The sequence below is a fragment of the Ursus arctos genome, unplaced genomic scaffold (assembly GCF_023065955.2).
Source record: "Ursus arctos isolate Adak ecotype North America unplaced genomic scaffold, UrsArc2.0 scaffold_26, whole genome shotgun sequence".
Lineage (NCBI taxonomy): Eukaryota > Metazoa > Chordata > Mammalia > Carnivora > Ursidae > Ursus > Ursus arctos.
This window is the reverse complement of record NW_026622941.1, coordinates 36733171-36759329: the sequence shown is the minus strand read 5'-3', so window position 1 is coordinate 36759329 and position 26159 is coordinate 36733171. Positions and strand designations below refer to the sequence as shown.

Sequence of the window (26159 nt, the reverse complement as noted above, 5' to 3'; positions counted from 1 at the left end):
GTACTAAAATATAGTGATTACTGTAAGTACGGTAAGTGTTCATTTTAATTTTGGGGGGACAGTCTCAGTTTATACCCGTTGTCCCAGCATCATGTTTAATAGTTCCCCTTTCACTCAAAAAGTGCCACAGTTACATGATCAGGATGTTGTTCTTTTCATTATACAATGTCCTATTTATGAGGTGCTTTGTGAGAAACTTTTGATCCTGTTCATAGGGATCAGTCATACCGTGCTTCTGAACAATTGGGTTGTTTTTATTATATACACATGGTGACTCATAACTACTCAGGTAGCTCTTTTTAAGTTGACCTTAGAAAGCCAGATTTGCAAGCTGCCTCAAAACAAGCTCAGTGGTATACCTTTTTATTTTAATCTTATTTCTCTGTTTTTTCTTCTTATTTATTTTTTTCTCACCTATTTCTAATTTGTATCTTGAATTTTATGCATTCTTGTCAGCTGTCTTAAGTTCTTTTTGAGATAAGGCAGTGAATAAAGCACAAAACAAATATATTGCTTCTAGAACTTATCTGATATACTGGAATGACTGAAAACAGCTTTTTTCAACTTCACTGTTTAATGTTTCCCATTTCTGTCTCTTTCTTTGATCCATGATAAGTTTTGAAGAGATTGTCAGATTTTTACCAAATTTTTGATACATCATTAAGAGATGAAGGTTCCTTACTACAAAGTTGTTCTCTGATCAATTTGCACCTTAAAACAAAATACAGCTGATAACATTTTTCAAATGGTTTTATCTTCTGTGATTGCAGAGCTTGAATAGAGAGGCAGTCCAGTTCAGTGGGGAGAAAAAAAGCACACAAAATTTGTTATCAGATAAACCTATCCCTGCCACTTACTATGTGACTCTGAGAAAGTCTCTAAGTTATCTAAGTCTCACATCTTTCACCTGTAGCTCATACATAATATTACCTAATTTGTAGAGAAATGAGACAACATGCATTCAGTACCTGGCAAATAGGTATACAGTAAATTTTACCTACCATTATTGTTGTTACCTTTCCAATTTACAAATCACTGACAATAAGGGTTTTGCACTTGGTAAGAACTCTGACTTCTTTTTTTTTTTTAAACAAAAAAGGGTTTGAAAATTAAACTGTTTATGACTTATCCACTGGCAGCATAGCAATCCAGAATATTTTTGAAAAGGCTCTGCCATAGCTAAACGCTTAGGCACTGGACAAAGTACACTAAACAAACATTTTTAAATGTATTGTGTAGCTTGCAAGAAAGTGAGGAGAATCCTCAAGATTCCCACCCTTCTCCAGCAAAAGTAAAGCACCAAGCTGAAATCAGAGGTGATTAAATGAGGAATTGTGGATACTTTGGGATTACATGCCAAGACTGGGAACCTAGCATTTTGAATATCATATGTACATTCGGGTTCCAAAAAAGTAGGTCCTAAGGCCCATACAAGTAGAGGGAACTAATTCTGAGGACATGCCCCCAATGCACACTGAATGAAACTGAGACAAGTGAAGAGGCTATAGACTCAGTCAATGGATCACCTGAAGAAAATCCCATGCAGTAACAGAAGGCAGATAAAAAAACCTGTTTATCATTGTCGTGGCTTCAAGAGGAAAACAATAAAAAATAGTAGAATGTATAACATATTATCACATGGGTCTGGGTTGAAATTTATACATTCCCCATGGCCAGAGCCAAGAAATTAAAATGATCCCAGGTTGGTAGCCCCTTTTGACACCCAGCAAAAATAAATCTTTTCCACAGGAAAGCATTCTTTAATATAAACCCCTCAGAATTTCCTGAGAATAAATTCAGCCAAATATAATTTCACTGTAAAAAATTAAATGCACAAGAAATAAAAAACACAACAGACTAAGACTTGTAAGGACTTCAGATATTAGCATTATGAGATGCAGAACAAAAATAAATAAATGTGAAGTGTTTAAGTAAAAGATGGAATTGAAAATATAACAAAAAAAGAAACCATCAGTATGTGACCAGGCAGATTTTAAATGGAGCCACATACAACTTCTAGGAAGAAAAATATAATCATTGCAATTTACAAAGCAATAGATAGGTTAAATGGTGGATTAGGCATAGTAGAAGAGAAAATTATTGAATTGAAAAATAAATCTGAAGATATTACCCTGAATGCATCAGAATTTTAACATGGAAAATATGAAAGGGACATGAAGATAGAGTGAGAAGGAGAATAGAGAAAATAAGGAAATCAAAGATACCTTTTTTATTGAAGTTGACATACAATGTTACATTAGTTTCAGGTACGACAGAGTGATTTCACAACTCAACACATTGTGCTATGCTCTCCATAAGTGTAACTATATCCATCGCCATACGACATAAACAGTACACTAAGTATATTTCCTATGCTGTGCCTTTCATCCCTTTGACGTATTCATTCCATAAGTGGAAGCCTGTACCTTCTCCACTGTACCCATTTCCCTACCCACCTTCTCCCTGGCATCCATTAGTTCTCTGTATTTATGGGTCTATTTCTGCTTTGTACATTTGTTTTCTAGATTCCATAGGTAAGTGCAATCTCATTAGTCTCAATTCATTTAGCATATCTTCTAGGTCCATCCATGTTGTTGCAAATGGCTAAATCTCATTCTTTTCTATGGCTGAGTAATATGGGAGAAGAAATATTTAAATATTCCTAAAAATATATTTCTAAAAATATGTCTCTATATATGTGTGTGTGTATATGCACATACACACACATGCATAAATCCAGACTTCAGGAAAACAATCTTTTTCAGGTGCAGGGGGCCCAGTAATTACAAGCAGGATAAATATAATAAGAAATCACGTTAAAAAAAAAAAAAGGAAGAAAGAAAGAAATTGCATTTAGACATATTGCAGGGAAATTGTATTTATTACCTCCCAAACAAATAGATATATTGGTAGCAAGCCAGAGAAAAGGTCACCTTCAAGGGGACAACAAATAGATCATAACAGCTGAGTTCTCAACAGCAACAATAGGAATCAGAAGACAAAGTGTATCTTCAAAGTACCAACAGAAGATGATTTTCAACTTATAACAGTCTACCCAGCAAAACTGTCAAAATGAAAGTGGAATAAGTATGTTTTCAGATAAAGAAGAACATTTTATGACCAAAAAACCCTACTAAAAAAATTTTAAAAGGATGCATTTCAGGAAGAAGGAAAGTCTGAGATGCAAGCAGGAACTATTCTAGCATCTAACAACCATGGTGAAATGGAAAAGAGGAAACTTTGCTGTGCAGGACACATGTTCCCCACAATTTTTCTATCACGGACTCCTTTTTGGAGCCTGTGGTGCTCTCTTTTAAATATTTCTGCATGTATATTAGATCAATAAAAATGTAGAACATTAATTTCGTAGAGCACTAAGCAAAATTATAGCCCAGTTCCATGAGCAATCAGGAGTGCTGCACACCACAATAAGTCAGGAAAATTATTTCAAATTTGCCCTAATAGATTTAAAGGATAGTTACATTCAAGATTTCATTTGAAAAATGTGATAGATATGCCATTTGAGATAAGTAATGATTTTGGTATTAGCAAAACACTTAGCTACTTATTCATCTTTTCTTAATAGGTAATTTTTTGTGGTAGCAGAAACTTCCCTATTCTTTTGGAACTTAAGTTGGGCACTCTCTGGATTTTTCTACTGAATACCATTTCTCAAAGGATTGCAAAATGTGAGGAACAATCCAAAAATGTGCCTTTGTTTTTATTATTGAAGTTATGTGCATATCTCGGTAGGAGGGGGAAAAGGCACAAAGATAACTTTGTACCTTTTATATAAAATTACCCTTCCACTTGGATGTGATGCCTGGAGATATTTTATGGTGACAGTGTGCTTACATAATGCGTCTGTTACAATAGGCAAACTTTTACTAGCATTATCAATGAAGATTCTTAATCTTCATTGATCTGGTAGCAACAGTAAGAGACTCAGGCATTTAACAAGCAGGATGTTGACAATAGAAGATATAAAAGATGAGCATAGGGAAGCAATGTTCAAAAAATGAAATGGATAGTCTATCAAATTCCAGACCCTGACCCTTGCTGCAGCTATTATTTGAGACCCTGGAGAAGGTGACAGCAAAATCAACTTCTTTGAGACTTTTGAATTTAAGATCTGTGATATTAAATTGTGAACAGCTTGAGGTGAAAGATGCAGTGGTTTTCAACCATTTTATACTCTCAGTTTATATTTAAAATGTCTACATCCATATTTATAAATTATATTTTTTCTGAAGTATTCTTATCCAAAAAAATAGAAATAAAAAAATAAAGTATTATCCAATTTTTCAATAAAACATATATTAGTCCTATACTTAATCCTTTCTGTATTTTAAAGATTTATCACGATTCACTGTGAAATTTTCTACATTTTGTTGGTAAATTTTGCTGACAAATTTGTTAATGAATGATTATTGGTCCTTTGAATAAATATGTTATAATTATTTTTCTGGGAATTATAATTAAAGTTATAAAATATTTTTACTGCAAATAATATTTATTCTGGTGTTATTTTACTTATTTTCTTTCTTGATCAATCTTGCCAGTGTTTTGTGTTTTTACCTAATCATTTGAAAGCTTTAAGATTATGGACACTGTTGATAAACCTCATTCTTTTTAAATCACTATTATACTGATTTCTGCTCTTATATTAATTAAATTTCTTCTTCCCTAAAAAAATAAATAAGTTCCGTGATACTATATATTGTTTTTATAATGAACACCTGTGAAGGGGAATTTGGATGAAATTGGTCAAAAGGTATAAACTTCCAGTTATAAAATGAATAAATTCTGGAATTAAAATCTACAGCATGATGACTATAGTTAACATTTCTGTATGATATATTTGAAATTTGCTAAGAGAGTAGATTCTAAATGTTCTCATCACAAGGAAAAAACTTTTGAGAGGTAACTGTATGAGATGATGAATGTTAGCTAAACTCATTTTGGTGATCATTTCATGCTATATGTGGGTTGTCATTATGCTGTATACCTCAGATTCGTACAGTGCTGTATGTCAGTTACATCTCATTAAAACTGGAAAAAATATTCCACTATGGAATATTATTCAACTTAAAAAAAAAAAAGGAAATCCTGCCACTTGCAACAACGTAAATGAACCTGGAGGACCTTATACTAACTGAAATAAGCCAAATACAGAAATACAAATACTTTATCGTCTCACTTATATATGGAACCCAAAATAGTCAAACTCATAGAAGTAGAATGTTCAGTACTTTGGGTATCAGGGGAGGGGGAAAGGAGGAGATGTTGGTCACAGAGTTCAAAATTTTAGTTATGCAAGATAATTAAGTTTTGGAGATAGAATGTACAACAATGTGACCATATATTGTATTGCATACTTGAAATTTACTACATGGGTAGATCTTAAGTGTTCTCACCACAAACATTTTTAAAAATTTTTTTAAAAAGATTTTATTTGTCAGAGAGAGAGAGAACACAAGCAGGGGGAGCAGCAGGCAGAGGGAGAGGGAGAAGCAGGCTCCCTGCTGAGCAAGGAACCCAAAGCAGGACTTGATCCCAGGACTCTGGGATCATGACTAAGCCGAAGGCAGCTGCTTCACTGACTAGCTGCCCAGGCATCCCTCCACAAATGTTTTTTTAAAAAGAGAAAATGTAGTGACACCACCAAGATGGCACCAAGAATGACAACATCGTTCTTGACCTTGCTCCCCCACACAATAATAACTAACAATTATGCAAGAACAAGACAGCCCTAAGAGAATCCTGGAAGATGGGGGTGAGGCTGAAGCACCCCCCTGTACCTGAGAGACCAAGACAGACTACATTAGAAAAGTAAGAGCAGCACTACATGTTGACTGCGTTGCCCCTCCCCTAGACCAGCACAGGACCATGCAGAGAGGTCTGCCCTGAACCTCTGATTCCCCCAGTGGGAAAAGAGAACCCAGGCAGCCAACCAGCCTCCCCAGCAAAGTGGGTCGTTTTATGGGAGCCTCTAATCTGATCTCATACCATAGGGATTGCGAAGAATGTGCAGGGCTCAGCCCCTGGGAATATGTATGTGACAAGGGGAATGGGCTTGCAACAACCAGTACATGGATCTTGGCAGACTGAGTTCATACTGGCAGTGCCCAGTAGTAATCCCAACCAGCAACTTTGCTTACCCACAGAACCAAGTTGGGGATGGACTCTCCCCCAGGAACTTAGAAGTGTGCAGATGTGCCTGAATTGGATCCTCAAGCAAAGAGTTTTGCTGGCCCTAGAGCCCAGTTTGTGTGTGCCTAAGCAAGGTGCTGAGTCAGAGCCGTACATACTGTGGAAAGTGGCTCCATCTGACAAGAGGGCTGGTGACAGCTCCTGGAAGTTGTGCAGTCCAGTGGTGCTCCAGCTGAGAGGTAAGCAGGTAGGGCTGATTGTCTCCAGAGCAAAGCCAATACAGAGCATGGAGTGTTCCCATATTATGCACAGGCAGGGGGATTAATTCACAGACAACGCTGAGGATAGCTCCATCCCCTCCCAACCAGAATGCCTATTTGGGAAACTGAGGATAGCCTAGAGCATCTTCTCCAACTCCTACCCAGGCAAGGGGGCTGAGTCATAGCCTCACCTGCTGTGGAGAGTGTCTTCTAGCCCCATCTGGCAAAAACATCTGAAGTCTATGTGGCCCAGCAGTACTGAAGCTGAGAAAAGGGAAGACAGAGCTGATAGTTTGAAGAGCAAAGCCAGTGGCTCTGTTTGGCCAGGGAACTTGGCATGTGGGTCAGCTTGAGTGAAAACAACAAAGAGCTTTACCAGCTTTAGAGCAGCCTCTCCCCACTGTACCCAGGCAGGAAATCTAATTCATAGCCTCATTACTGAATACAGCCTTCAGCCTGTCCAACCAGGAAACTTAACCAAAGCACGTGGGAAGCTGTGTAGCCCATTCAACAGTCCTAGGTACGATGGCTCTTGAACAGAGAGCACAGCCTGTGGTTTCTCCATCTGCAGAGCAAAACAGATGGCCTCAACTGACCAGGAATTAAGTGCACACTGAAGCCTGATTTGGGCCCCCAAACAATGAGTTGTATAGGCCCTGGGCCCTGGCCTGCTGTCCTGCCAGGGTAGGGAAGCTAATCCCCAACTCTATTTACGACTGAATATAGTACTATAGCCTCACTTGGGTAGGGAACAAAGCCAGCAGTCCTACTCAACTGTTTTCTAGTCTGACTCACCACTCCCAACCCATCCCCATCCTTAGAGGTCAAACCAGTTGCCTTGTCCCAAAGTAGACCATAATAATAGACACCACCTGCTGAAAAATATTACCAACAGACACATCCAGAAACCCAGACTGGACTGACAGGTAAAGAATTATCTCTGCCAAGCAGACCTGTAAAGTCTGGAAAAGGAGCCTGATTAGTCATATGCACAGATACCAACATAAGGAATCAAAGATCACAAAAAATCAGATAAATATGACACCACCCAAAGAAACTAATAAAACACCAGCAATTGACCCTAAAGAAATGGAGATCTATGAACTGTCAGATAAAGAATCCAGAATAATCCTCTTAAGGAAGTTCAGTGAATTATAAGAAAGCACAGACAACTAACTGAAATTAGAAAAAAATGCAGGAACAAATGAGAAGTTTGATAAGGAAATGGCAGCCATCAAAAAAAAAAAAAAAATCCTAGACTTGAAAAATACAATAACTGAACTGAAAAATTCAACAGAGTTTCAAACGTAGACTCAACCATGCAGAAGAAAGGATCAGCACCCTGGAAGATAGGACATTAGAAATTACCTAGTCAGAGGAGAAAAGAAAAAAAAAAAAGAATGAAGAAAAATGAAGAAAGACTGAAAGCCTGCAGGATTTATAGGACACAAGGAAAAGAAACAATATTCACATTGTGTTAATTCCAGAAGGAGAAGAGAAAGGGACAGAAATAATACCTGAGAGCTTCCCAAACCTGGGAGGAGAAAAGGACAACCAGATCCCTGAGGCCTAAGGGACCCTAAGTAGGTTGAACCTAAATAGGGTAAATAGGATTACACCAAGACACAATATAATTAAATTGTCAAAAGTCAAAAGCCAAAGAAAGAATTTTAGGAACAGGAAGAGAAAAGAGAGAAGTTACATACAAGGGAACTCTCATATAAGACTAGAAGCAGATTTCTCAACAGAACATTTTCAGGCCAAGAGAGACACGAATGACATACTCAAAATATCAAAAGAAAATAACTGTAAACCAAGACTTCTGTACCTGGCAAAGCTGTGCTTCAGAAATGAAGGATGGATAAAGACTTTACCAAACAAAAGCTGAAGGAGTTCATACCACCAGATCTGCCTTACAAGAAACAGTAAAAGGACTTCTTTGAGTGAAAGTAAAAGAACACTAATTAATACCATAAAGACACAAAAAGGTAGTGTAAATCTCAGTAGTAATGGTAAATATACAGTTATTGTGAGATTCTGCAATATGATGGACAACGCAACTTTAGTTTAAAATTTAAAGAAAAAAACTAAAGTAGCAAAGGTAACCATATTCAATAATTGATTATTAATTACACAATATAAAAACCATGTAAGTTGTAACAGCAACAATCTAAAATGTGAGAGGGAAAGGAAGTAAAAGTGTAAAGTATGAATTCTATTACAGTTAAGTTGTTATCAGTTTAAAATAGGGTGTTATGAGTTTAGAATATTTTGTGTAAGCCTCACGGTAACCACAAGGGAAAATCTTTAGTAATTACACTAAAGAACACAATAAAGGGGTCAAAACATACTGATACCAAAAGGCATCAAAACACAAAAAAGATAGCAAGATAAGAAACACGGAACACTGGATCTATGAAACAACCAGAAAACAAGAGAATGCCAATAGTAGGTCCTTACCTATGAATAATTATTTTATTTAAAGATTTTATTTATTTATTTATTTGAGAGAGAGAGAGGTCATGAGAGGGGGGAGGGTCAGAGGGAGAAGCAGACTCCCTGCTAAGCAGGGAGCCCGACATAGGGCTTGATCCCAGGACTCCAGGATCGTGACTTAAGCTGAAAGCAGACGCTTAACCAACTGAGCCACCCAGGTGCCCCTCAATAATTATTTTAAACATAAATGGATTACATTCTCCAATCAAAAGACATAGAATGGCAGAATGGATAAAAAACAAGAACCAACAACGTGCTGCCTACAAGAGATTCACTTTAGCCTTAAAGACACACATACACTGAGAGTGAAAGAATGGAGAAAGACCTTTCAAGCAAATGGTAGCAAAAACCACAAAAAAGCAGAGTTAGCTATATTTATATCAGATGTAAAATAGACTTTAAACTAGAAATGGTAAAAAAAAAAAATAGACAAAGAAGGTCATTATATAATGAGAAAGGGGTCAATTAAGAAGTGTAATAATTGTAGAGGGACCTGGGTGGCTTGGTAGGTTAAGCATCCAACTCTTGTTTTCAGCTCAGGTCATGATCTCAGGGTCATGAGATCAAGCCCCAAGTTGGGCTCTATGCCTAGCACAGAGTCTGCTTGAGATTCTTTCCCCCTCCTTTGCCCTCCCCCTCCACCTCTCTCCCAGCTCTCTTTAAGTAAGTAAGTAAGTAAGTAAGTAAATAAATAAATAAATAAATAAATAATAAAATCTTAAAGTGTAACAATTGTAAATATTTACATACCCAACATCAGAGCACCTAAATATATAAAGCAAAAGTTAACAAGGCTAAAAGAAGAAATAAACAGTAATACAATAATCGTTTGGGACTTTAATACCTCACTCTCAACAATGGATAGATCATCCAGGCAGAGAATCAATAAGGAAACAGTGGATTTGAACACAACTATTGAGCAAATGGACCTAATAAAATATACAGAGCATTCTATCCAACAACAGCAGAATACACATTTTTCTTAAGCACAGAACGTTTTCTAGGATAGAACATACATTAGGCCATAAAATAATCTTAGATAATTCAAGAAGATTGAAATCATATCAAATATCTTCTCTGACCACAATGGCATGAAACTATACTTTATTGAACAACCAATGGATCAAAGAAGAAATTAAATTAAAGGGAAATAAAGTTTCTTGAGACAATTGAAAATGGAGACACAACATGCCAGAACTTATTGGATGCAACAAAAGCAGTTTTTTTTTTTTAAGATTTTATTTATTTATTTGACAGAGATAGAGACAGCCGGTGAGAGAGGGAACACAAGCAGGGGGAGTGGGAGAGGAAGAAGCAGGCTCATAGTGGAGGAGCCTGATGTGGGGCTCGATCCCATAATGCTGGGATCACTCCCTGAGCCGAAGGCAGACACTTAACCACTGTGCCATCCAGGCACCCCCAACAAAAGCAGTTTTAAGATGGAAGTTCATAGCAGTAAATGCCTACATTAAGAAGCAAGAAATATCCCAGATAAACAACATAATTTTATGCCTTAAGGAACTAGAAAAAGAAGAACAAACTGAGCCTAAAGTTAGCAGCAGAAGAGAAATATCTAAGAGCACAAACAAATGAAATAAAGAAATGAAAAATAATAGAAAAGATTAAGCAAACTAAGTTTTTCGAAAAGATAACAAAACTGAGAATCCCTTAGCTAGGCCAGCCAAGGAAAAAATAGAAAGGACCCAAATGAACAAAATTACAAATGGAAAAGGAGACATTACAATGGACACCACAGAAATTTAAAGGATCATAAGAGGCTGCTATGAACAACAATATGCCAACAAAATGGACAATCTAGAAGAGATTAAAAAATTCTTAGAAACCTACAACTTACCAAGACTGACTCAGGAAGAAATAGAAAACCCAAATATAACAATTACTAGTAAGAAGATTAAGCCAGTAATAAAAAAATCTCCCAATGAAATAAAGCCCAGGACGAGAAGACTTCATTAATGAATTTTACTAGTTTATTTAAATTTATATTTAAAGAAGAACTAACACCAATCTTCCTCTAACTCTTCCCCAAAACTGAAGAGGAGTGAATACTCCCAAACTCCTTTTTTGAAACCAGCATTGTCCTGATACCAAAACCAAAAAAGAACACTATTTGAAAAGAAAACTACAGACCACTATCCCTGATGAATATAGATGCAAAAATTCCCAATAATATACTAGCAAACTGAATTCAGCAGCATATTAAAAGGATCATTCAGCCTCACCAAGTGGGATTTATCCCTGGGATACAGGGATATATCACATTGATAGAATCATATGCTCATCTCAATAGATGCAGAAAAAGCATCTGATAAAATTCAACACCCATTCACAATAAAAACTAACAAATTAGACATAGAAGGAAGACATCTCAACATAATAAAGGCCAAATATGACAAGCCTATAGTTAACATCATACTCGATGGTGAAAGGATAAAAGTTTCTCCTCTAAGATCAGGGATAAAGACCAGTGTGCCCTCTCACCATTCCTATTCAGCATAGTCCTGGAAGTCCTAGCTAGAGCAGTCAGGCAAGAAAAAGATATAAAAGTTATCAGAATTGGAAAGGAAGAAGTAAAATTTTCTTTATTTGCAGACAACATGATTTTATATAGGGAAGATCCTAAAGAATTAAAAAAAAAACCTGTTAGATCTAATGAATAAATTCAGTAAAGTTGCAGGGTAAAGAATTAATATACAAAAATCAGCAGTGTTTCTTTTATACACTAGTGATGAAACTTCTGAAAAAGAAATTGTTCCCATTTGCAATAGCATCAAAAATAATAAAATACTTAAGAATAAATTTAACTGAAGAGGCCAAAAAAATCTCTTCACTGAAAACTCTAAGACACTGATGAAAAATATTGAAGAAGACACAAATAAATGAAAAAGCATGCTGTGGTCTTGGATCGGAAGAATTAACATGGCTAAAACATCGATACTAGTGAAAGCCATCTACAGATGTAATGAAATCCCTATTAAGATTCCAATGGCAGGGCACCTGGGTACCTCAGTTGGTTAAGCATCTGCCTTCAACTTGGGTCATGATTCCAGGGTCCTGGGATCAAGCCCACTTTGGGAAGGGGGGTTGTCTGCTCAACAGGGAGCCTGCTTCTCCCTCTGCCTACCGCCCCCCCTGTTTGTGCTCTCTCTCTGTCTTGTCGGGGGGAAAAAAAAAAGATCCCAATGACATTTTTTATAAAAGTAGAGGAAACACTCCTAGAATTTGTATGGAACCACAAAAGACCCCAAATAGAAAAAAAAAAAAATCCGAGAAAGAAGAACAAAGCAGGAGTTATCACATTTCCTGATTTCAAGCTATACAATAAAGCTATAGTCATCAAAACAATAAAATAATGACATAGAAACAGACACATAGAGCAATGGAACAGAATTGAGAGCCCAGAAATAAATCCAAGCATATATGGTAACTAATATATGACAAAGTAGCCAAGAGTACTCAATGGAGAAAAAGTCTCTTCAATAAATAGTGCTGGGACAATTGGATATTCACATGTAAAAGAATGAAACTGGACCCCCATCTTAGACCATTCACAAAAATTAACTTGGAATGGATTAAAGATTTAGATGTGAGCCCTGAAACATTGAATTCCTGGGAAAAAACATAGGAACAAAGCTCCTTGACATGATCTTGGTAATGATTTTTTGGATATGACACCTGAAGCACAAGTAACAAAGGCGGAAGTAAACAAGTTGGAACTACATCAAACTAAAAAGCTTCTGTATAGCAAATGAAACCATCAACAAAGTGAAAAAACAACCTGTTGAATAGGAAAAAATATTTGTGAACCATGTATCTGATACCAAAATGTATAAAGAACACATAAAATTTAAGAGCAAAAAAAAACCCTGAATAATCCAATTTAAAAAAGGGCAAAGGACCTGAATAGACAGACATTTGTCCAAAAAGATATATGAAAGGCTGACAGGTACATTGAAAAGATGTTCAAAATCACTAGTGATTGGGGAAATGCAAATTAAAACCACAGTGAGATATCACCTCATTAGAATGGCCATGGAAAGACGAGAGATAACAAATGTTGGCATGAATGTGGCAAAAAGGGAACACTTGTGCACTGTTGGTAGGAATGTAAACTGGTACAGCCATTAAGGAAAACAATATCCTTCAAAAATTAAAAATAAAACCATATGATCTAGCAATTCTACTTCTGGGAATACACCCAAAGAAAATGAAAACAGTAACTTGAGAAGATATCTGTACCGCCATGTTCATAGCAGCCTTATTTACAATATCCAAGACACGGAAACAACCTAAGTGTCCACTAATGGATGAATGGATAAAGAAATTGTGTGTGAGAGAGATATAATGGAATCTCATTCAGCCGTAAAAAATGAGGAAATCCTGCCTCTTGTGACAACATGTATGGACCTTGGAGGCATTGCTTTAAGTGAAGTAAGTCAGACAGAGAAAGACAAATACTGTATATTCTCACATATTTATATGTGGAATGTAAAAAAAAAAATTTTAAAACCCCAAACTCATAGAAAAATAGAAACTTATGACTGCCAGAGGTGGGAGTGGGAGGAGAATTGGAGGAGGATGGTCAAAATGTACAAACATTCAGTTATGAGATAAATAATTACTAGGGATGTAATACACAACATAATGACTATAGATATCACTACTGTATGATATATAGGAAAGTTAAGAGACTAAATCCTAAAAGCTCTCATCACAGAAAAAATATTTTCCTTTTTTCTTTCTTTTTATTGTATTGGATGTTAATTCAACCTATGATAATTATTTCACAATATATGTAAATCAAACCATCATGCTATACCTCTTAATACAGTGACGTATGTCAGTTATTTCTCAATAAAACTGGGGGGGAAAAAAAGAAAATGGGAACTATGTGAAGCTATGCTTGATTAATATGTTAACTAGCTCCATTGTGATTACTTCACAATGTATATGAAAGCATCAAGTTGTATATCTTATATACAATTGTCAATTACTTCTCAAAGCTGCAACAATTTTTTAAAAATATTGGCACTCAATAAGTAGAAAATAGCATTTCACCTCATTTCATAAACATATTCTTAATTTGAAACATAGGGAGGCAGGCTAGTCTCTAAAGCAGGAGATAGAAGTATAGTAACAAACACAATACTAAGAACAGAGTGCTTGATAAATATTTGCCGTTAACTGGACAAGTCATCATTAACTTTTTATGCCTCTGCTTTCCTCTCTTCAATCAATAAAATAACTTCCACAATTTCCTAATTAGTTAAGCATCAAGAATTAATGTGTTAGTAGTGTTTGAAAGTGCTCTTGTTCTGGCCTCCACACATCAGAACTAAATGAAGATTATGCCTGGTTTTTTAAGAGAGAAACTAGAAGAACCGAGAAAAGACTTACACTTTATCAAATTTGGGTTGTACCCTGAACAAAACAGGCTTTCTCTGAAGGATCGACGAAGTTCGAATCAAAAGAAACCGCAGTGTTGCAGAAACTTCAGAAGTCACGCACCCTGGAAGTAAGAAAGTTAGTTTGTGATATGAGGCAGAGGAAGAAAATCTAATATCTCTGTTGGATGATGTCATCCACTCCCAAATTGCTAATGTTTTTGTACTCTTTTGAGGCAGGTCCTGGAGGCATTTTTCAGCTACTGCACTTTCCTTTAGCATGCCACTGAAACTATTGTCAGGTCAGAGGGCAGCCAGCTCCTGGTTTCCATCTATTACGTGCACACCGTGTCATTAAAAAAAAATGTCTATTTTAAGAACCCCTTTTGAAAACTTTAAAAGCAATCAATATATTTGAAATGGTGAAAACCTTTTGTCAAGCAAAACTTTAACTATGCTTCTAACCGTTTTCATTATGTCCATGGCACATGCTAAAAATGGTAATTTTTCTATGGTAAAACGGAACAAACGTAGGGGGTTGCTTACAGAAGAGACTGTCACCATCCACTTGCTCCAAGGATAGAGGGGATCATTGTATGGAACACCTGTAACCCATTCAGGCACAGAAGCTAAGATGCTCCCCTCTAGAATATATGTGGTATTTAGTGAAGAAAGAAGCTCCAAGCATCAGTAACTCTCATTTTTGATACGTTGTCACCAAAGCCTCAGTCAACAGTCCTGGAAGAAGACTTACCTATTGCTGGGAAAGCTAAGGAGTCCCTTAAAATAATTTTGTCATGAAATGTCAATATATGACATTCTTCTCAACTACACAGAAATTGGTTGACTCCCCAAGAATAATCATGTAGAGTGTGATTGAATTTTAAACATTTTACTTTTGTTACTATTTTTGAAAAGAAAACAAAGTCCATTCCAAGAACAGTATGACAGGGAAAAGCCCTTTCAAGTCTTCTTTGGTAAATTACTGAGGTGGATTTTTAAATGTTGCTAATGATTATGAGAGAAGAGATTTAAGAGAAACAGCTATGTAAACTGGTTATAGAGGAAGTGTTTCTGCAAATAAAGTGGGGGTGGGTGGGTAGAGGTAAGCTTTATCAATTTTTCTGACGGCAGTAATCCACAAAAACCAAGAAACAAATGTAAAGTTCTTTTGAAGGTTGCTTCCTCTGATAATCTTAAAAATTGTTACAGATGTTACACATGACATGAATGTTGCTATGGGTAAAGACTACCCCTCGGCGTCAACTTTGCAACGAAGACAACCTTCTCAATGAAATTTGCTTTTGAGCAGAATTAAAGCTAACTTTGTTTTCTCCAGTTTACTCTTTAATTTTTTTCCAGAATAAAGCTGTTAATCTGTGTGTGAAAAAACAGGGACATAAATCTTACTAAAGATTTTTTTAATGTTTGTTATATAAGGAAAATCAATATTCAATGTAATAAAAATAATTGTATGTGAATATTTTGGTGCATGTTTTATGGACATTTTTTCCAGAGATAGTATCTATAGTCTTCATTTGATTCACATGAGGGTCTGGCTCCACTTCTTCTACCTCAAAGTTTATGGTTTACTAATATAAAGTATCAGAATACTATTCAATCATACAAACTTTCCTTTGAACTCCCAATAACCTAACTGTTACCAACACTCCTTTGGTATCTTTAACATCACTTTTATTTTATTTTTTTTTAAAGATTTTATTTATTTATTTGACAGAGATAGAGACAGCCAGCGAGAGAGGGAACACAAGCAGGGGGAGTGGGAGAGAAAGAAGCAGGCTCATAGCAGAGGAGCCTGATGTGGGGCTCGATCCCATAACACCGGGATCACGCCCTGAGCCAAAGGCAGACGCTTAACCGCTATGCCACCCAGGCGGCCCTAACATCACTTTTAGTATTGGATATATTTCTTAGGTTTATCTCATCTTTATAACACACATCCTAAGGATAGAGGGATGCCTTTTCTCCCAGTTTAACTGGCTATAAATGGCAAATTTTTATTTGTTTGCTAGCTAATTTTTTAAAATTCTATTTTAGGACCAAATAATAAAGTGATACATTAATGGACTGATGCATATTATTGTACTGATAAGACAAGTGTGCTAATTTTGCGCTTTTTAGAATTTGAATTACATTGGCCACAGACTAGATCCTAAGCACCTACTTCTATTGTGTATATCTAATGTAGTTTTAAGTATTTTAATTTTATAGTATACATTCCTATTCCAGTAAGGGCAAATTCCCCCTGATTTTTGCCCGGAGTTTCCTCAGCACCTAGAATTTTGCTTTGCCCATAGTAAGTTCTCAACCAATATTTATTAAATGGGGCAATTGTAACAGTTCAATGACAGATTCAATGACAAGTGGGTTGCCTAAAAAGTGTAAGCCTTTCCTTACATAGTATAGGTGCAAGGACGGGATGAAGAATGCATAGTACTGATTTGACTACTAACTTTGCTTTGCCTTACTTTTTCGCCCTTCCTGTTCAAGTTTTTGGTTGAAGGGATAAGCAGAACATAAAATAATAAAGGTTGAGGGGCACCTGGATGGTACAGTTGGTTGAGTGTCCGACTCTTGCTTTCTCTCAGGTCCTAATCTCAGGGTCATGAGATCGAGCCCCGAGTTGGGCTCTGTGCTCAGTGTGGAGTCCTTGTGGGACTCTCTCTCTCTGCCCCTCCCTACTTGCTCTCTTGCTATCTCTCAAAATAAATAAATAAATCTTTAAAAAATAATATAGATTGAAAACTGTAACTAAAAGCTCTGTCACCATTGACCCTAACAAGGATATTGGTATTTCTATACCAAACTCTATTTATACATCAAAGAGACTTTTTTACTTCTCCATCAAATCTGGTCATCTGTACAACAAATACAGGAACCAAAGCTAATTTTTTTATTGCATATTTACTGTGTGCCCAGAACTATATTAAATACTTTAAGCTTCTCATTTAATACTTAAAACAATCCTGTGAAGTAGATACTGTGATTATCCCCATTTTATAGATGAAGAGATAGGACTTAGAGATGGCTAAGTATTCCACCTATTATCACTTCCATAAGGTGAAACTGGGTTTTGCATCCTGGCAGTCTGGACCCAGACCCAATACTGTTGACTACCTCAGGTCCTTTCATTTTAAGTTGAGGCATGATGATAGCAAGGAGCTGTCTTTCTCTGCTTCTGTGTTAACAAAGTCAATGTCATACTTTTCATTGGCTGGTGAGAACTTTGAGGCACAAGCAACTTTTCTTTCCTAAAGCCTTTTTTTTTTTTTTTGTGTGTGTGTGTGTGTGTGTGTGTGTGTGTGTTTAATGTGAAAGACTAATTCCTCAGTACTGCCTCATATTTTAGTGTGTGTAGCTGTTAATAAAATGTAGAGCAGTATTTGAAGTTGAAGTGTTGTACAATGTCATTTTAATCCTTATTTTTCATTTTAATAGGATAAATTTCAGATATATTTCAGGATTACCATAAATGTCCTTCTTCATGACTTTAAATGGTCATTGCCAAGTACAGTTTTTTCAAGATTAGGATTTTCAGCATAATATCAATTTCCTATTATTCCACTTGGGAATGATAAATCACAATAGTATACTTAGATTTCTCCCCTCCAGACATTTATATTATTGTTGACTATGTTTTTCTTGTATGCATATTAAACTTATACATGTACTATTTAGGTCTATATATATTATAAACCCCCAATACAGTGTTATTGTTTTAGTATAAGTGGAATTTTAATGCATAGAGCTTTATAAATGAAGCTAAGTAAATGCTCAATAAATGTTAATGTTCTTTTTAGAGTGTGTATTATATGTTTTGCCTCCCTGAATAGTTTAAAAGTAGTATTTTGTATAAAACACAACAAAATAAACCCCTCAAAAAGAGTCAAGTTCTGATACACACTATTTTAATAAAAATTAATTAAATATGTATTAAAAAAGGTTTAAAAATATTAAGTTTCAGGGGGTGCCTGGGTGGCTCAGTGAAGTGCCTGATTCTTGATTTCAGCTCAGGTCATGATCTCAGGGTTGTAAGATTGAGCTCTGAATCAGGCTCCACTCTCAGCAAGGAGTCTGCTTAGGATTCTCTCTCTCCCTCTCCGTCTGCCCGTCCCACCCCGCTCTCTCTTTCTCAAAGAAATAAAATATTTTAAAAAATATTAAGTTTTGGTGCATACACACACAAACGTGGAATGTATTATAAGAAACTCTACATTTTTATTATGATCTTTTAGTTACATCTCTGTTCTTTCTTGACCACTGATTTGGCATATGAAGTGTTCCTTCAAAGTAGCTGTGACTTGATATTTTGCAGGAAAACAGACACTACTACACTGCCCCCAAACATGCTACAATGGAGGAAATTCCCTCCTTTCTCCTCAGACCCAGGAAAAGTTGGGGGAAAATTTACTAAAAATGGCCACTTAGTGGCCCAATATCACACTAATAACACAAATAACTAACAACACTAAATCTGCTCCTTCTTACCATCATCCTGATGATGTCAAGTATGAAACAGGTCATCATATTAGATCTATGAGACTTGAAAGGGAATTGCACAGTGACATACCAAAGGTATCTGATGAAAATACAATTCCTTTTTTTAATCTATGGAGACCTAAAAATACACACAAATACAATATTTGCTTTGGTTTGTGCGTTAAATTGTATAGGCATATGAAGAGTGTCTATTAGCAATTGATTTCAAAGTAAGAATTTGGCATGCTAATCTGGCTTGCATAATTTCTGAGAAAGAGGTCTACAGTGATATTATTCCTGACAAAAATAGCACTAATTCTAAGTAACTTTGAGACAGGGAACATATGGTATTATTCTCTATACTCTACACAGCACCTTGGCACAATGCTGCACGTGGAACAGGTTCTTAGTATTCGTTAAATACACAGATCAGCAGGTCTCTGGCACATGCTGCTGCTATCTGGTGTGTTTCTTTTTATTTGCTTATTGATTGAATTTATTAACTATATTTGGAAAAATTCTTTCAAAACATTAAACTTAAAACATTAGAGCCTGGGTGGCTCAGTCGTTAAGCATCTGCCTTCAGTTCAGGGCGTGATCCCAGAGTTCTGGGATCGAGCCCCACCTCAGGCTCCTCCGCGGGAGCCTGCTTCTTCCTCTCCCACTCCCCCTGCTTGTGTTCCCTCTCTCGCTGGCTGTCTCTCTCTCTCTCTGTCAAATAAATAAATAAAATCTTAAAGAAAAACTATTAGAGTCCTCTTTATGATTCTATAAGACATATGGATCTTAGATATTTCTGCTTTTTGTTACAGGGACATATATAGGGCAGGCCATTGTAAAGACCCAGCACTTACTTTCATCCTGATGCACCAAAATGGTTTTAGGCAAAGGTAAGATTTATATAGGATTTAAATGTAAGTGTTTTTTGATTATTTTATTTTGACCTAATTCCACAGGTGAACTCAAGAATTTGAGCATGCTGAGTATTCAAATTAGAGTCAGGTGCATAGTTATAAACAGATGTGCAATAAATACTGCACTTGATAACAATGCTAAAAACGGGTGGTATAAGATTTACTCTGTTGAAGGGGACCTACCAACCCCACAAATTTTGTCCTAGGTTTCCAGTGGATTCTTTTTCCTTAGTTGTTTTAATTCCTTTTTCTTGTAAAGCCCTTTTAATGTAAGACAGTGATTTCCAATTTGCATTTATCATATTCATGACTAAGGAATGGCATTCCCCCCTCAAATGAACAATCCAATTAAAAAATGGACAGAAGACATGAATAGACATTTTTTCAAAGAAGACATACAGATGACCAGCAGACAAATGAAAAGATACTCAACATCACTCATCATCATGGAAATACAAATCAAAACTACAATAAGCTGTCACCTCACACCTGTCAATGGCTAAAATCAATAACACAAGGAACAACAGATGTTGGCAAGGATGTGGGGAAAGGGGAACTCTCCTGCACTGTTAGTGAGAATGCAGACTGGTGCTGGCACTCTGGAAACTGTAATAGTATGGAGGTTCCTCAAAAAGTTGAAAATAGAACCATCCTACAATCCAGCAATTGCGCTACTAGGTATCTACCCAAAGAATACAAAAATACTAATTCAAAGGGATACATACACCCTGATGTTTACAGCAGCATTAAATACAGCATTAAGTACAATAGCCAAATTACGGGAACAGCCCAAATGTCCATTGACTGAGGAATGGATGAAGAAGATACGATATATATATATATATATATATAAAATGGAATATTACCCAGCCACAAAATGAAATCTTGCCATTTGCAAGATTTCACTTATGCTAAGTGAAATAAACCAGGCAAAGATAAATACCATATGATTTCACTTTTTGTGAATTTAAGAAACAAAGCAAATGAGCATGGGGGAAGAAAAGAGAGAGAGAGGTAAACCAAGAAACAGACTCTTAATTATAGAGAACAAACTGCTGGTTACCAGGGGGGAGGTGGGTGGGAGGATGGGTTAAACAGATGATGGGGATTAAGGAGGGCACTTATGATGAGCACCAGGTGTTGTATGTAAGTGTTGAATCACTGAATTGTACACCTGAAGCTAATATTACACTGCATGTTAACTAACGAATTTAAATAAAAAGTTAAAAAAGAAAGACATTTGCTGTTTGCTATAGAAATGAAGATGTTAATATATTTACAGAGCTGCCATGGATGGTTCCCCAGGTTGAGCAGTGTACAACTCCAGGGGGTGTTACTTGTATAGACTACAAGAATGAAGCTCTCCTCCCTTCCCCATCATAATTTGGGTTCCCACAGAAGCAGACCCCGAGACGAGGATTTGAGAGTGAGAGTCTATTTGGAAAATAGGGAAAACAATAGGGCAGGAAAGGAGGGAAGTGTTAGCAGGAAAGGAAGGTAGCTAGTAAAGGGTGCATTATAAAGTGAGCTAGTGACTGGCTGTAGCTTAATTCTATGGGGAAACTCTGGGAAATAGTTTAAAATACGTGCCTCAGAATGACCCCAACTGAGAGATGAGGAAGCTGCAGTATTTATACACCAACTCCTGAGACAAGTCACACTGGATGAGAACTTTTAAGGTGGGTGTGGGAGTGTTGATTCCTTGGCACCTTGGCCTGCTGGATGCCAGGGCTGAGCTTTCTATCTTCTAGGATGGCGGGAGGAGTGGAGGGAAGGAGCCTTCAGGGCAAAGATTCAGACACTGAGTGGAATTTGTTGGTCAGAGCACAAAACGCCAGGGCAGTGCAAAGTGGGGTACCGTCCCCTAGAGTTGGATAAATACAGCCCTTACAATAGCAGATTGTGCTGCCTTGTTTATATCATTATTTAACCTGATATTTTAACTCCATATCATTGATCCAATTTTTCCTTTTCATTCTTTTGTGTCTTCTAGGCAAGTTATTAAATATTGTATTTATTTTTTATGGTTGTCAGGCAGTGTTCAGTGTCCAAGTATTGTTTGACAAATGTTGCATTATACAGTACTATCTGCTTGGGATAAATAAGTATTAAGAACTGTCATCCTGAGTTTTGACATATACGTACTACATTTTAAAGGTTTCTCTTGATTACTTTTTTTTCCTCTGTAGAAATCTTAAGTATGTCTTTTGAATTCAATCCTACTTAATTCTCTAGGGTATAACCATGGTTCCATTACCTTACATTTCTTCAGCATTTCTCCTTGCATCCCCAAATACTTGGTAAAAATGTTGTGGGTATACTCATAATAAAGAAATAAAATGGAGGGGCACCTGGGTGGCACAGCGGTTAAGCGCCTGCCTTCAGCTCAGGGCGTGATCCCGGCGTTCTGGGATCGAGCCCCACGTTGGGCTCCTCTGCTATGAGCCTGCTTCTTCCTCTCCCACTCCCCCTGCTTGTGTTCCCTCCCTCGCTGGCTGTCTCTCTCTCTCTGTCAAATAAATGAATAAAATCTTTAAAAAAAAAAAAGAAATAAAATGGAATTGGAGTGTAACCATTAGCCTCACTCCAATTCCCCACTACCACCACCCCTCAAAGGCAGATCTGCTTAATGCTCTGGCTCCAAAATTTAACATTTGTGTGACCCTGGACAAGCTATGTTACCTGTCTGTGCCTCAATTTCCTCAGCTGTAAAACAGGCATAATGAAGTTTCACACCTCATAGGCATGAATTTATGGAGATAATTTATGGAGATAATCCAGGTGTAACTCTTAGGACAAAGGTTAGCACGTAGTGTGTGTTTTATAAATGTTAGCTACTATTGTGTCTCTTTCTCACATATGTAAATGCATGTCAGGGTTGGTTTTTTTTCCACACAAATGGGGCTTTACAATACAAGTGGTTCTGACATTAGCTGATCTATACATCTACCTTGTTCTTTTAATAATTGCATAGTATTCCAGGCCTCTAATGAACCATTTTATAGTTTTACAATGTTTGTCACTATATGCAAGGTAATTACCTACATAAATTGAAGAACAGGATTTTTATATTGCTTTTTTCTCTTCTCAGATTGTCCGATATTCAGAATTTAGCATACATGGGAATTTTCTCACTTTGTTATAATAGTCTGTATGCCTCTGGACTCTGATGGTTATTACTTATGATATTATAGTCCAAATATCATTGATAGATGATAGAGAGATAGATAGATAGATAGATAGATAGATAGATAGATAGATAGATAGATAGAATATATTGTGTCAATTAGAATTTGGTTTGTTTGCAAGTAACAAAAAAGCACAGTGGTTGAACAAGACAGAATATTTCTCTTTTAGGTAAAAGTCGAGATATTCTGTGTGAATGGTACCCTCAAAGTTGTGCAAAACCCAACTTATGAGGTCCAAGTAGACTGTTTGAGCTCTAGCCATCACATCTGCATTCCAGCCAGCAAGACAGAGGAATAAACAAAGAAGAGAGGGCAAAAGGCGCAACCAACTACATTTTTTTATGTGTGTGATAAAATACATACACATAAAATTGACCATTTAAAACATTTTTAAATGTATGGTTAGGTTGGTGGCGTTAAGTGCATTCATCTTGTTGTGCAATCATCACTAACATCCATCTCCAGAATTACTTTTCCATCTTCCCAAACGGAAACTCTGTACCCGTTAAACAATAACTCGCCATTCTCTCCTCTCCTCAGCCCCTGGCAACCACCATTCTACTTTCTGTAACCACCATTCTACCTTCTGTCTCTATCATTTGACTACTCGAGGTATCTCATATGAGTAGAATCAGACAGTATTTGTCTTCTTGTGACTGTCTTATTTCACTTAGCATCATGTTTTCAAGGGTCATCCATGTTGTAGCACATGTCAGAATTTCCTTCCTTTTCTAAAGATTTATTTATTTCTTTGAGAGACAGAGACAGACAGCAGGGGGGAGGGGCAGAGAGAGAGAGAGAATCTCCAGCAGACTCCTCGCTGAGCATGGAGCCCAGTGCAGGGCTCGATCTTATGACCCTCAGATCATGACCTGAGCTGAAATCAAGAGTCAGACACTTAGCAGCCTGAGCCACACCGGCACCCTTCCTGCCTTTTCAAGGCTGCTACATTTTGTTTATCTGTGTACCCGTCAACGGAGAGGTGCTTCCGCCTTTTGGCTATTGTCAGTAAGGCCGCTGTGAAACATGGGTATCCAAATATCCGTTTGGGTCCTTGCTTTCAATTCTTTTGGATATTAACCCACAAGTGGAATTGATAGATCATATGGTAGTTCCATTTTTAACTTTTCGAGGAATAGCCGTTCTGTTTTGCATAGTGGCTATACCATTTTACATTCCCACCAGCAATGCACAAGGGTTCCAATTTCTCCACATCCTCACCAAAATTTATTATTTCCTGATTTTTTGATAATAGCCATCCTAATGCACATGAGGTGATATCTCATTGTGGTTTTGATTTGCATTTCCCTAATGATTAGTGATATTGGATATCTTCGCCAGCACTTATTGGCCATTTGTTTACCTTCTCTGGAAAAATGTCTATTTAACTCCTTTATCTATTTTTTAATTGGATTTTTGTGTTGCTGTTGTTGAATTGTAAGAGTTCTTTATATATTCTGGGTATTAACTCATTATCAGATATATGATTTGCAATGGCTGCCTTTTCACTCTGTTGATGGTGACTTTTGATGCACAGAAGGTTTTGATTTTGATGTAATCCAATTTATCTATTCGTTTCTTTTGTGGCTCATGCTTTTGTTGTCATATTCAAGAAATCATTGCCAAATCCAACGTCATGAAGCTTTTTCCCTATGTTATCTTCTAAGAGTTTTATAGTATTAGCTCTTATGTTTAGGTCTTTGATACATACTGGATTAATTTTTGTACATGATGTTAGGTAAGTGTCCAATTTCACTCTTTTGCACATGGATATCTAGTTTTTCCAGCAACATTTGTTTGAAAGACACCAACAACCTTTTATTAAAAGGGTCCTGTAAACCACCACATGATACTTTTATTTACATCCCATTGGCCAGAACTTAGTCACAGGGTTTCACTTAACTGTAAGGAAGGTTGGCAATTCAAGTAGGAAAAGCTATTTTAATTAAAAATAAAATTAAAATTAATCTTTTCCTCTTCTTCTTTGATTACCTTGAATATGTTACAAAATAGTGTTGTACATTGATGCACACTCAGGTGTCTGCATTAATTCTAAGAGCAGGATAGTTGCATTTATACACATGATATATTCTTAAAGATCAGTATAATATCCCAATAGGAATTAATGTAAAATATATGATGGGGGGCACTGTTAGGGCTGGAACACTTTAACAGAGCCTATAAATCTATTATGGTGATATTGATCTTGCTGCTGAGTCACCAGTATTATTTTTTCCATTATTCTTGCCCAGATACTCAAGGATTTTTAAAGGTTAAAGATATATCTGCTACATTTAACTGTCTCGGCGTCTTTTCTAATATTTTGCAGTATGCCCATTCTCAACAAACAATATTGGCTGTTGTAGAGTTTGGCCCTCTTCAGAGCAATTTATCACATTTAACTTTTCCTACAAAATTATTGATATGGGAGTGTTTTCAAGCAGCAACATTAGTGCTTGATGGCAATTTTTGGCTATTAAAAACAATTTTAAATAATGGTGGATGTTAAGCAGCAAAGTGGTCACCAAAATTATTCCATTCCAAACCATATAATTGGGGTATTCCTAGTGTTTGAAAGATAGACAGCTAGGTTATTTCTGTTGAGCAGTCGTGGTGACAAAAGCACAAAAAATATTTACTTGCTTACCAGCTCTGAAATTGTGAAATTTTTAATAATTATACAGTTCTTGATAATTTTTAAGCAATTTTAAATTGGCATCTAAAGTGAGACTTAATTAATGTTTCTGATGCACTATTTCAACTTTGCATAAAGTGGTGCTACACTGTGTCTTGGTATATCTTGTGTTTTGGTCATATGATTGATGAACGAGAAATAGATACATGAATGTATAAGTTTAAAAGTCCTATTTTTAAAGGAACCCAATTTGTTTTAAAATACCGGGGGTGGAGATGAAGAGTGAGAAGGGAATATAAATGAAACAAAATTGGCCATAGGTTGTAATTATTGAAGTGATAAACACATGGGAGTTTACTATATTATTCTCTTATATTCTCTTCACTTTTGTGTACGTTTGAACATTTCCACGATAAAAAGTTAAAAATAAAGAAGGCTTGTTCTGTCAACATGAGGTTATATCTAATTAGATTGGTCTCCTCCATCTTCATTTTTCTAACAGAAAAATAGAAAAAGGTGGGGAGGGGCAGGGTAGCATACATACATTGGTCAGAAAGATCTTTAGAAAGGGATGGGTATCATTTATGAAATTGACCACTCTGAGGGCTATG

General features: G+C 36.4%; 1 long non-coding RNA gene across 2 annotated transcripts in view; it reads left to right on the top strand.

The window, feature by feature from the left end:
- Positions 1–26159, top strand: part of LOC113257710 (uncharacterized) — a 319690-nt gene that overhangs the window by 22673 nt on the left and 270858 nt on the right. For both annotated transcript variants that reach the window (XR_008955934.1, XR_008955933.1), the window contains exon 3: positions 19624–19701. This is a non-coding gene — a long non-coding RNA (uncharacterized LOC113257710). The remainder of the gene's footprint in view (positions 1–19623; positions 19702–26159) is intronic.